The sequence below is a fragment of the Mustela nivalis genome, assembly GCF_964662115.1.
Source record: "Mustela nivalis genome assembly, chromosome: 17".
NCBI classification, from domain to species: Eukaryota; Metazoa; Chordata; class Mammalia; order Carnivora; family Mustelidae; genus Mustela; species Mustela nivalis.
Genome location: NC_139036.1, coordinates 26,015,194 through 26,026,933, shown reverse-complemented (window position 1 = coordinate 26,026,933; position 11,740 = coordinate 26,015,194). Strand labels below are relative to the sequence as shown.

Here is an 11,740-nt window from a genome sequence, read left to right as displayed (position 1 = left end):
TTGTTTTGCTCTGTTTTTGTGATGGCTTCTGTGTAACCCCTGGCTGGGCCTCTTTGGGCAAGGTAGGCTCCCTCCACCCCAGTCTCCTCATCTAGTACAGGAAGGGGCTAAGGCTCTGTCTGCCTGCCCCGCGGGGGAGGTGACCCGTCAAGAGAACCAGCTGTGCAAATGCTTTATAAGCCCTACCGCTCCTGACAGGTAACAGCTCTTATTACTAAAAAATAAAAGCACCGTAAAAGCACCAGTCCTGCTTGTGTTCTTGTTACAGCTCCTCATGCTGGAAGTGACAAAAAACCTACCTCAAGCTGTCTTAAACCACAGTTGATTTATGTAATTAAAAAGGATGGATTCAGGTGAGGACCAGATTCAATGTCACCAAGGCCAGCTCCTCCCCAGCCCCTATAAGTGACTGTCGGTGTCACATCTGGACAAGATGCCATCCAGAGGAAGGCAGGTCCTCCCCCCCAGCTCCTGTTAAAGAGAGATGGAGGGAGAGGCAGGAGGATCTCTTCTTTTTCTAAATTCAGTATATGTGTTCGATTTCATTAGCTCTCTTTACACAGCCAGGGGATCAGCTCTGCTGACGGGCGGAAGAGAATCAAGGGCCAGCCCTAGACCTGGAGGCAGGATCAAGACACCGACCAAACCGCATCTGGAGGAGTCACTTTATCAGAAGAAGAGTGAGCCAATGCCAAGTCACACAAACATCCAACCAGTATAGCCTATCCCCCTTTAAATATCCACACTCGCTTGTATCCCCACAATATACCTTCAAAAATCTCCACTCACTATAGGAACACAGTCAACCTCTTCTCCCCAAGAGGATATAGTCTGATTCTCTGGGAGGTTTGTGGTCCTCATGTGGGGACCCGCTGTGGTCCTATAAGGTCCAGTGAGGCTAAATGGTAAATTTAATCCCAACTGATGCACTCAGTTAACAGTAATGGAGGGAGAAGAGGATACTTGCGGAATCACACGGACATCCTTCCTCGGCAGCAAGTACCTGTCCTTCCCGATGCTGTCCTCCAGAAGGCTTCCCTTTCCCCTTTGCCCTCTGTGGCCCCTGCTTGTCTCTTTGGGAAAATCCCTTCTATGTTGTTCTCCACAGACCATCTGACAAGCACATGGAAGCCCCCCTTTGGTGGGCTGCACTGTTTTCTCAGCTCTCATCCTGCTGCTGTGAGCTCTGGAGTAGAAATCATTATCGTAGACCGTTGGGACCAGGTTTGAGGGTTCTCTGGCAAAATGATGCCCTTAAAAAGTGAATGTAATCCTTTCCAATGGAAGGTTTATTTTCTTCTGGGGAATGCCATGGATCTTAACAAGAGTCTGGGATCTTACCATGTCCTAGTCTTTGAACTAGAAACTGCCTCAAGACAGCTATGGCCTTGTAACAAGTCCAGGTGCGCTGGCCATCCTTTAGTTTCTATCTTGGCCTCTACTTGAGAATAATCTAAAATAGCAGGCTAGGTGGGGATGACTCACAGAACTACCCCCTTCCTCACAGTGACAACAAAAATAATAGGAGCAACATGTACTGATTGCTTACTATGGGGTGGGCACTGTTCTAAAGGCTTTATGTGGACAGTAACTCACTTAAACCTCACAGCAGTCCTATGTGACAGGAACTTTCTCCCCTTTGCAAACATTGGCCATGGAGCAATAAAGAATCTGCTCCCAAATGACGGAGCAGTGATGTACACCCAGGCAGGCTGGTTCCATGGTCCTAGTGGACCACTAGCAGCTGTTATTTGTGACTTCTGGCTACCTTCTGTTGCATCCCCCAAGGAGCGTGTTGACTTCTTTGTTGGAGGAACCTGCAGGAGGGGCCTGAGAAAGGATCTCTCCCAGGCCTGAATCTTCTTTCCTGCTTGGTGTCTCTGTTCCCACTATGGAACTTCTTCTAACTTTCTTCTTCTAAGTAACTTTCTTCTGCCAACTTCGATTTGAGGGCACAGAATTGAGATCGTCCTGGACTCTCCGTCAATTTAACAGCAGACCATCAGCAAAAAGACAACTCTTAGCAAATCTGTATTTTTTCTCCTCTCTTACTTTTGGATGGATCAGGTTCAGTTTAATCTAATTGTTCTTGGAAGACCCTGAAGAAGTTACCAGCACACCCTCCAAAATTTGAAATTTTCTTACAATATCTTTTAATGTTAGAGCCTCCAGAAGCACACAGTATGAGTCTCAAGGCTTCACAGGCAGCAGGTTAACTCGCTGTTACTCTAACATAAAAAAAGAATTACTAAATTCTTAGATTAGTTCATTCCTTCACCCAAATCTCTCAGCTTAGCTTTGTAACATCACACTAATGGTATTAGATTCTGTGTTGGTTAAGAATCGTTTGGTTGTGACTCAAACACTTCAGCAGAAAAGAAATTTGTTGGAAGGCTCTTGGGGGCTCAAACTGAATTATGCTTGAAGACTTCAACCAGGATCCCCTTGGAGGAGCTTCCCGGGCAGTGCTGCATTCAGTGCTCTACTAGTTTGCTCTCTGCCCAAGATCCAGTTCCCAGGCAAGGAGCATCAGACCGGTCAGGCTTGGGTCACTTGCCCACCTGGGGGTAGGGAGGCCCCACCAGACTATGCTTAGTGTAGAAGAGATCACTCCAATCAAGGAAACAAGTTGCTATTTGGGAGAAGTGGATGCAGAGTGGTCAGAATCCAACACACTTCCCTTGCACCCAGCAACACTGCACACATGGCTCTGTAGCTGTCCCTGCAATTCAGAGCTGGGAACATGCTGGATGGAGGTCTGGAGGGAACCTACAGCAGCAGTTAGGTGGATGTTAAGGATGATGATGAGCGTTCCCAGCCCACACTTGCCCTTGATGTCACCTTCAGGGACAGAATTCCACACTGGATCTGATTTATTGTGGTAAGACTTGGGTCTTTAGGGGTTAAAGTGTAACAACACAAAATTTTGTTTTAGTTGATGTTAGCTTTTGATGTTAGCTTTGCTTGTTTATTTCAGGTGTTTGTGTCTAAGGGGCAAATACAAATACATTTCGCTATCAGCATGTAATTGTGCTCTCAGGAGCTTCTCAGGAGCTGGTGCTTCGTTCCCTTACTCATTCGCTGATCTAACGAATCATGTAATGGATATTTACTGAGCACTTTGGTCCTGGGTAGCATTTAAGAGCTAGAGGTACTATTTAGGTACCAACATGGGTGGCATAATCTCTGTTCTGGAGGCTTGATGTCCAGGTAGTGACAGAAGTCGTAGGAATATTTCATTCTACTTGGAAGATGATCCAACACAAAGGCTCTGAACTCAGACATACGATAGTGCAACACTGGATTTGGACCCTGGCCATCTGACCTCAGACCAGTTACAGACTCTCTCCAAACCTCAGTTTTCTCATCTTGATAATGGGAATAATGACAGCTCCTGATTCAAAGGGTGACTACTCTCCTCAAATCGATCAGTAGATTTCATGTAATCCCAATCAAACTCCCAGCATTTTTTTTTTTTTTAATGGAGTTGAGGGGCACTTGGGTGACTCAGTGGTTAAGTGTCTGCCTTTGGCTGTGGTGGTGATCCCAGGGTCCTGAGACGGAGCCCCGCCTATTGGGCTCTCTGCTCAGTGGGGAAGCTGGTTCTTCCTCTCCATCTGCCCCTCCCCTACTCATTTTCTCTCTCTCTCTCAAATAAATAAAATCTTTAAAAAATTGGAAGTTGATAAGCAGAGTGAGTCTAAAATATATAAGGAAATAAAAAGAGCCAAGAATAGCCAAGACACAAGGATGCAGAGAAAGGGGAACCCTCCTACACTACTGGTGGGAATGCAAGCTGGTGCAGCCACTCTGGAAAACAGCATGGAGGTTCCTCAAAAAGTTGAAAATAGAGCTACCCTATGACCCAGCAATCGAACTACTAGTTATTTACCCTAAAGATACAAGTGTAGTGATCTGAAGGGACAGGTGCACCTGAATGTTTATAGCAGCAATGTCCACAATAGCCAAACTATGGAAAGAACCTAGATGTCCATCAACAGATGAATGGATAAAGAAGAGGTGGTGTATATATACAATGGAATACTATGCAGCCATCAAAAGAAATGAAATCTTGGGGGGGCACCTGGGTGGCTCAGTGGGTTAAAGCCTCTGCCTTTGGCTCAGGTCATGATCCCAGGGTCCTGGGATCAAGCCCCATATTGGGCTCTCTGCTCCGCAGGGAGCCTGCTTCCTCCTCTCTCTCTGCCTGCCTCTCTGCCCACCTGTGATCTTTGTCTATTGAATAAATAAATAAAATCTTAAAAAAAAAAGAAATGAAATCTTGCCATTTGCAACATCATGGATGGAACTAGAGGGTATTAAGCTGAGTGAAATAAGTCAATCAGAGAAAGACAATTATCATACGATCTCTCTGATATGAGGAATTTGAGAGGCAGGGCAGAGGGTCATGGGAGGTAGGGAAGGAAAAAATGAAACAAGATGGAATCAGGGGGCAGACAAATCATAAGAGACTCTTAATCTCAGGAAACAAACTAGGGTTGCGGGGGGGAGGTGGGGAGGGAGAGGATGGTTGTGTTATGGACATTGGGGAGGGTATGTGATACGGTGAGTGTTGTGAAATGTGGAAGGCTGATGATTCACAGACCTGTACCTGTGGGGCAAATAATACATTGTATGCTAATTTTAAAAAAAGAATAGCCAAGACAACATCAAAGAACAGAGCTAGAAGGGTCACACTACCATATATCATGATGGAAAGCTTCGCAGTATGGTTTGGACTCAAATATAGACAAAGAGACTAAAGGAAGAGTCTGGAAATAGACAGACGTATATAGGTCACTTAATGTATTAATTTATGACAAAGATAATGTTGCTGAGCAGTGGGGGAAAGATTTAGTTTTTTGGTAATAATATTTGTCCTTTTATGTCTTGCCTATCTCAGAGTGTCTTCAAGATTCATTCAGGCTCAGCATGGGTCCAAATTTCATTCCTTCTGAAGGCAGAATACTGTTCAGTTGTGTGCATATACCACATTCTGTTTATCCATTCATCCCCTGGTGGACATCTGCATTGTTTCCAGCTTTTGGCATCTGTGAAACATGCAGTTTTGCATTTCGGTGTACAAACTTCTGTTCAAGTTCCTGTTTTCAATGCTTTCAAGTATACACTCAGAAGTGAAATTGCTGGTTCATTTGCTAATTCTGTGATAAATTTTTTGAGGCTCTGCCATCCATTTTCCACCATGGCTGCACCCTTTCACGCTACCATCCATGTTGTACAAGATTTCCAATTTCTTCACATCCTTGCCAACACTTACTTTTTGGTTTTCTTTGTTTGTTGTTTTTGATGACCGCCATTTATTGGGTGTGACCAAGCTTTTTTTCTTTTCAAGGTGGGGGTGAGGGCGAGAGAGAGAATCTTAAGCAGGCTCCATGCTGAGCATGGAGCCTGACACTGGGGGTCCATCCCACAACCCTCAGACCCTCAGATCACGAGCTGAGCCAAAACCAAGAGTTGGACACTTAACCGACTGAGCCACCCAGGCACCCCATGTGCCAGTTTTTTAAATTTATTTTTTGTACTGCTAAATGAGTGTCTCACTTTGGCTCATCATGGTCACTGGTCACTACACTATGAAATATAAATTAATATGTAGTGGATGTTTGCCCCATAATAGTCACTGAACTGAGTAATTTATCCTTACTTAATCACCACAATAGTAATTATTTTGGCAAACACTTAACTGAAATATAACATGCATACAGAGAAGTGTGCAAATCCTAACTGTACACACTGATGCATTTTCACGAAGTGAATAAACCTGCTTGGTCAGCACCTAGAGCAAAAGCTAAAAACCGACCCTCCAGAAATTCCCTTCGTGCCCTCTCTCACTGCTGCCCAGACCCTCCCTCCCCACCAAACCCTAGTAGAAAGCCATGAAAACTAGTTTTGCCTGGTATGACATGGGGCTTTTTTAAAAAAAATATTTTATTTATTTATTTGACAGAGATCACAAGTAGGCAGAGAGGCAGGCACGAGAGAGAGGAGGAAGCAGGTGCCCTGATGAGCAGAGAGCCCGACGTGGGACTCGATCCCAGGACCCTGGGATCGTGACCTGGGCAGAAGGCAGAGGCTTTAACCCACTGAGCCACCCAGGCGCTTGACATGGGGCTTTTAATTGGCATTCTCTGGGAGATAGTGAACTTGAACACTATTTTCATACATTGATTGGCTGCTTGGAGATCTTCCTTTGGGCAGTGTTTGTTCAAATCTTTTGCCCACTTTTCTATTGTGTTATCCTCCTTTTTTCTTACTAATTGTGAAGGTTCTTCATTCTGGAAAATGAGTCTTTGTGTATCATATATTACAAATATCTTTTCTTACTTGCCTTTTTCACTCTCTTTATGATATCTTTTGATGAAGAGAAGTTTTCGATTTTAATCTAGTCTGGTTTACTGTTTGTTTGTTTGTTTGTTTTTTAATTTAAAAAGGTTTATTTATTTATTTGAGAGAAAGAGAGAGAGAGAGAGAGAGATGGGAAGCAGGGCAGAGGGAGAGGGAGAGAAGTCTTAAGCAGAGTTAGAGGGAGAGAAGTCTTAAGCAGACTTCCCTCTGAGTGTGGGGCTCGATCTCACAACCCTGAGATCAGGACCTGAGCTGAAACCAAGAGTTGGGTGCTTAGCTGACGGCGCCACCCAGGTGCCCCAGTTTACCCTCTTGTTTTAGTGATTAGTACTTTTTTTGTCCTATTCAAGAATCTGCAGTCCTCCAAGGTGATGAAGACATTTTGTTTTATTCTAGAGTATTTATGAGTTTTTCTCTTACATTCAGATGTATAAGGCATTTAAATAAATCGGAATATATTTCCAGGTATTCTATGAGGTACGGATTTGAGATTCTACTTTTTTCCATACAGATAGCTAATCAAAAATGAATTAGATTATGTATTTGGCCCACTCCAAATACTGCCTCCTTTCTGAAATAGTCCCATAGAAACCTAGTTAGAAATAACTAATTATTTTTAATGAATTTGATACATATTTTTTGGCCATCTAGTATTTGCTAGTTTAGCTAGGTTGTTAAGGGGAGGCCTCTCTGAGAGCGGACACTTGAGCTCAGATCTGAGAGAAATGACGCCAGCCATGGGCAGAGTTGGGGAAGAAAATTTCCGGAAGAGGTCAGGGGCAGGGAGGTGCAAGCCTGACATGGTCGAGGAACAAGAAGGTGGCCGGTGGGACTGAAGGATGATGTTCGAGAGGTCGTGAAGCATAAGGTAATTCTCAAATGTGAGGTCGAAGGAAAGACAACCAGACTGGTATCACCACAGGACGACCAAGCCATGCCTAGAAAGTTTGAGGGAAACTGTTGTTCAACCTGGAATTCTTTCCATTGAGGGTGAGTACAGAATGAGACTTACAGACTTTCAGACTTACAAGAACTCAGAAATTTTTACCTATGAAGCACTTTCCTCAGGGTTTTTACATGGCGGTCTACTCCTGTGGGGTGAGGACAAGAGGAGGTAGGAGCCTACCCAGGAGGACGGTGAAGCCAAGTGCCGCTGTGAGAACCGTGCCTCTCCTGGACAACGAGTGGTTCAGAATGGAACAGGTCTGGAAGAGGTTTTTGAGTATTTTTAGTTTTTACTTGTGCTCCTTCCAATACATTTTCTACAATGTTGCTTAGGTAAACTTGGTAAAATTTTAGATTACTTCCCCCTTCAGGTTAAGATCCTTCAATGGCTCTCCATACATGTCAGGATAAAAGCCAACTTTCAGTGTGATATGAAAGGCCCTTTGTCAGTGACATCTGCCCATCTGTCACCACTCTGGATGGCCACTCATACCCACTCCTCCAATCGCTGATCTTGTTACAGACTTCTTAGAGCTCTCTGCCATAGTGAAGCCTTTGTAGCTACGGCTCTCTCTCTGTAAGGAAGCTCTTCTTCCCCTCCTTTCCCTGGAAGATTCTTTCTTGTGTTTCAAACTTCATCTTCTTGGGGAAACCTTGTGCTCTCCCACACACCACTGGCTGCAGTGCCCTTGGTTTTACCCCATGATTTCTCTATGCTTCTCACCTCCAGTACTAATCTGCCTTTTTCATTTTTTACTTATTTATCTGTTCTCCTCACTAGCTTATAACCTGGAGAGTAGGGACTGCACTTTTTTTTTTTTTTTAATATAGTCTTCATGCCCTAGCATGGAGCCCAACATGGGGTTTGAACTCATGACCCTGAGAGATATACCTGAGGCTGAGATTAAGAGTTGGAGTTTTACCGAATGAGCCACCCAGGTGCCCTGGGGATGCATTTTAATCATTGCTGAAGTCTCTCTGATGGCTTCTCTGTGGCCGGACTTGGGTGAAACCTCAGCGGCACTCGGGAACTCTGAGTCTCAGCTCCTCACTGGCAAAACCATGTGGTATTTTGATCTGTGGCACCAGCCGCACAGACAGTGCCCAGTGAGTTGTGCGGAATGAATCTGTGCAGATGCTCAGAGTTCCCAGGACAGTCGCTTCTCAGCAGGGGAGCGAGGATGACTCACTTCAATCAATCTTGATTCCTCCCTTTCCCTCCCAAGGAGGAAGGCTCAGCTCCCTCTCTTAAGACCGTTATGCCTTGAGGGTGGTGGTGGGGAAAATCTGAAAAATGCAACCTCTTTTCTTTTTCATGTTTATCCATGTGTTGACCTGAGGAATTCAGGATATCTCAGAGGGCAAAAATTTCCCAAACATGTCATTGTCTGACCATTCTTACCAAACTATCCAAACATGGTGTTGCTTTAGGACCTAAATTTTCTTAGATGTGGATGTGTTAGTTATAGACTGCCTGGAGGAGGCAAAGGGATTATGTACCCACTCTGCAGATGGAAAAACTTATCATCTTCCCTGAATTCCTCAGAGTCCAAGGTCTTGTGTACTTTGTTAAGAATCTTCCCAGAAGAGGGGCGCCTGGGTGGCTCAGTTAAGCATCTGCCTTCAGCTCAGGTCACGATCTGGGAGTTCTGGGATTGAGCCCCGCATCGAGCTCCTCAGTGGGGATTCTACTTCTCCCTATGCCCCATCCCTATCCCTACCCCTGCTTGTGCTCTCTCTCTCAAATAAATAAATAAAATCTTTAAAAAAAAAAAAAAAGAGTCTACACAGAAGAGGTCCCCAGCACCCCCACACTCAGTGTTTTTCCTCTCCCTCAGTTAAATTAATATTTCCTTTTTCTTCTTATGGTGGAGGCAGCATCCCCCTGGGGCTACTGTGGCAAGAGAGTTGACCCTTCTCAATGTGTTTATAAGACCTGGAGCAGAGTCACAGAAGGGACTGTGAATGGGTACATGAAGATTGAAGCAGCCTTATTCATAACAGCCAAAAACTGAAAACAACTCAAACGTCCACAAACAGATAAACAGGTACATGAAATGTGGTATGTCCCTACATGGAACATCAGCAGAGAAAAGAATGAAGTGCTGACACGCGCTACAATGGGGATGAATCTTGACCTTATACTCAGTGGAAAAAGGCAGACACAAAAGACCACATATCACAAGAGTCCACTTTTTTTTTCTTTTTTGAAAGATTATTTATTTACTCATTTGACAGACAGAGATCACAAGTAGGCAGAGAGGCAGGCAGAGAGAGAGGAGGAAGCAGACTCCCCGCTGAGCAGAGAGCCCGATGCGGGACTCCATCCCAGGACGCTGGGATCACGACCTGAGCTGAAGGCAGAGGCTTAACCCACTGAGCCACCCAGGTGCCCCATAAGATTCCATGTTTATGAAATGTCTGAGGAGGCCAATTTATACAGACACAAGGCAGGTTAGCGGCTGCTTAGGGCTGGGGGTGACTGCTGGGAGCAACAGGGAGTGGCCCCGGTGGGTGCGGGGTTTCTTTTGGGGGTGATGAAAATGTTGTAAAATTCACTGCGCTCTTGGTTGCACAACACTGTGAATTCACCCCAAACCACTGATTTGTACACTTCAAATATGTAAATTGTAGCTCAATAAAGCTGTTAGAAAGACACAGATCTAGAGAAGAGTTGGGGTGGGCAGAAAACAGACTGGATTGTGCTTTCTCATCAATCTCCTCCTGCAAGCACTCATTCTGCTGGAGAAAGAATCAAGATCCTAACAGTGGGTCTGAGACGGATTTCTGACCATCAGGCCTTCCTCTCGCCCCCCCGGTAGAGAGGAGTTAATTATCAGAGTGGGCTCTAGCTGGGTCATCTTTAATGTTACCATCTGCAAACTACTGCTAACTTTTGCGTTTCCCTTTCCTTTCTGTCTTCTCCTTCTCAGGGACCCAGTTTTCCTAGAGGTAGACCAGATGCACCACAACTTGGATCACAGAACTGGGGCAACAAATCTCTCTAGAAAGTGTGTTGAGTACAACACTGATTTAGGGAACAGTGCCCTGAACTTCAGGTTCACCTTCAGCGTTTCTCTGCAGGAAGCTCCAAGGATGGTCCCTCCCTGTAGAAAGCTCATGATCACCTAGGGAGGTTGGCCAATTTATGTCAAGAAAGAGCTCAGGCTGCAGGTGTTTCTGCTTTTTCTTCTCCATGAGGGAGTAAACATGAGGCTGGCCAGGGGACGTCAGCTTGGAAAGAGGCACAGCATCAACCTTCACGTGTAAGCCACCAGGTTTTGTTCGACATGTAACATTTCCTTTTCTTACAAATGCCTATCTATGCCATTCTCTGTCAGATTGAACACAGAGACTGTATTTCTCAAAGTAATGCAACTCCAACTTACTTTAAGTGCAAGGAGGCATAGGGCAAGGTTACACTCAAGCCATTACCAAGAAAGCAAGAGGGATTGCTGGAGTCTTCCAGCACTTGCCTTGATTACTTGGGATGTGATCAGGGCAGGGACAGCTGGATGCACACAGTGGCATGGGGCAAACGTGGGAGTAAAGGGTTAACTGTCAGGGTTAAAATTCAGGACACCCGTTTTAATTTGAATTCCAGATAAACAACAAGTAATTTTTTAGTGTAAGTGTGTTGTCCCATGAAATACGTATTTGTTTGAAATTCGAGTTTAATTGGGAGTCTTCCATTTTTATTCACTGAATTTGGACCCTGGAGCACACTGCTACACTGTAATTGTCGTGATTGTGTTGTAATAATCGCTGGCTTGTTTCCTGTTGCTTTGAATCTTTTGATTCCTTCGAGTATGCCGCCAAAAATTCTAGTATCCGAAAAAGCTGAGAGCCACTGAATTCCCTATTCATTCTGGAAAGTCTCCTCTGATTAAGACTGACAAATAAAATTCAGGACACCCATTTAAATTTGAATTTCAGATAAACAAGTAATTTTTTAGTGTAAGTGTGGTGTCCCACGAAATACGTGTTTGTCTGAAATTTGAGTTTAATTGGGAGCCTTCCATTTTTGTTTACTGAATTCGGCAACCGGACCTGTGAGTCCCTTGGCAGCGTGATCAATGCAGCCCCACTAAAGGGCTAATGTTTTGCCCTGTCCGCCATCTAGTGGCCACACGAACAAGGCGGAAACCAGGAAATCGCTTGAAAACAGCAATGCGAGAAAGTTGAAAAGAAGCACCTCGGCTTTCATCTTTAAGATTCTTTAAATTTTTTTCTTTTTATGTACTTCTTGGGATGATCCAATCAACAGCCCAAAGTGTCCACCAAATATCTGAAGTCCATGTAAGTCATCCCTGGTTTAAAGGGCAAGACTCACCCGCCCACTGCCTGAGACCTTGGGCTTCCCCATTAACACATAAATGCGAATGTGCAGCCTTGTCCTTGATCTGCTGGGGCTCCTAGATTCCTAGTG

The 11,740-nt window shown here is 44.7% G+C and overlaps 1 long non-coding RNA gene across 1 annotated transcript; it reads left to right on the top strand.

Moving 5' to 3' along the window:
- Positions 1-7,162: 7,162 nt before the first annotated feature.
- Positions 7,163-11,347, top strand: LOC309851778. Its single transcript, XR_014304920.1, has 3 exons — positions 7,163-7,356; positions 7,435-7,569; positions 9,190-11,347. It is a non-coding gene; the product is annotated as an uncharacterized lncRNA (long non-coding RNA).
- Positions 11,348-11,740: the final 393 nt, after the last annotated feature.